A 1,646-nucleotide genomic window follows, 5' to 3' on the forward strand; every position below is an offset into this window, starting at 1 on the left:
GCCGTTGGGCTGAGGGTGGGTTTGGGGGGCTGCCGCCGTACCGCGGTGGTGCCTGTGCGGGGTGGGGGCGGTGAGGGATGCGCCGGGGCCGGGAGTGCGGACAAAGCCCCGCGTGGGGCTGCGGTGTCTCCGGGGAGGGCCGGGGATGCGGCCGCAGCACGCGGTGCGCTACACTGCGTGCGGGCTGCGCTGCTGCGGGTACCCAGACAGCGGTGCGCGGCCGTGGGCGCAACAAAGACAGCGCCGTGCGAGGCTGCAGTCTGCCCGCTGCCCTTGACTCAGCCCTTGCACGGGTCCGAGCTGCTGGGGAGCGGGGGGGTCCTACACCCATCCCCCGCACCGTGATGCCGGGGAGCGGGGCCGCCCTCTGGCCCCTTTCTGAAGCTGCCGCCCCTCCCGCTCCCGGCGCGGCGTGAGGAGCATGCTAATGAGGAACTGCAGCATCCCGCTGCTCGTGGGACGTGACGGCGGATATCCTGCCTGCTGCCGCCGGGCCGCTCCCGCCTCGACACGCCTGCGCCCGGCAGCCGGGCCTGGTGTGTGGGGAAGGAGCGGTCGCCGTGTGCCAGGGCTGAGCCGCCTGGCTCGGTGCGATCCGCTGCAGGGCTCGTGCGCCCCAAACCGCGGGGTTGCGGGATAGAGCCGTGCAGGGTTGAAAGCCTCCATCCCGTGGGATGGAGCGGGTACCTGGAGCTGGGTGCCCGGCTGGAGGAAGGGACGGGAGGTGGACGTGGAGGGGTGAGGCGGGCCGCCCTTTGGCTCCGGCTCCAAGGGTGGGGAAGGAGGATACCGGGGGGGGTCCCAGCGAGGGGTCACGCAGCTCCCGTAACCCAACTCTCCTTGTATAGCTGCTATTCCCGGTGCACCGAGGGGCACCGGCTAAGTTTAGCCCGAACTGAGGTTACGACCTTTTCTTAAAGGCCAGGGGAGGTGGTGGTGCGGCCCCGTCGGGCGGCTGGGGGGGTGCGGTCCCGGGGCCGGGGGAGCCCCCGCACGCCGCGGGGTCAGGGCTGGCGGGGCACGCGGAGGCCCTCTGTTTGCTCGGCAAACACGGCAGCGGCCGAGGGGCAGAGCGTGGCGGAATGAGACAACGCGGCGGCCCCGGGGCCGCGATCGATGTGTCGGCCGCCCATCCTCCCCCGCAGCGCCGGGCTCGGGCTCAGGCTCATGCCCCGGACGCGCGTGCCGCTCGGCCCACCCGGAATGGCGGCGGTACCCAAAATGGCCCCGCGCGTGGGGGCTGCGCCGTGCCGCGCCGCGGCCTTTGCCGCCATCTCCCGGCGGGCCCGGGTTGGGAGAGACGGGTGCAGTGAGGGTCGCGGGCCCCGGGAGCCCCTCGGCGCCGCGGGCGCCTCTGCTGCGAGCTCCGACACGAGGGTTCACATAGCTCAGTTTAATTCGCGAGTCCTCAGCGCGGCGCAGCTCCTCGCCCAGCCCTCGGGGCTCCGCCTGCTGCCTGCTCCGTCCCGTCCCGAGCTGGGCCTTGTCCCGGGCCGGATCTCCGCACGCCTGATCTCTGCCTGCGAACAAGCAAGGCCAGTGAGCCGCCCGCGGCCTGCCTCCCGCGGGGCCGGCCTGCTGCCGCCCTCGCTCCGGGCACTCCCCACATTCCCTGATGCCTGCCGGCTTCGCCGGGCCCTTGCTGC

This window comes from Numida meleagris, chromosome 1, assembly GCF_002078875.1.
Source record: "Numida meleagris isolate 19003 breed g44 Domestic line chromosome 1, NumMel1.0, whole genome shotgun sequence".
NCBI classification, from domain to species: domain Eukaryota; kingdom Metazoa; phylum Chordata; class Aves; order Galliformes; family Numididae; genus Numida; species Numida meleagris.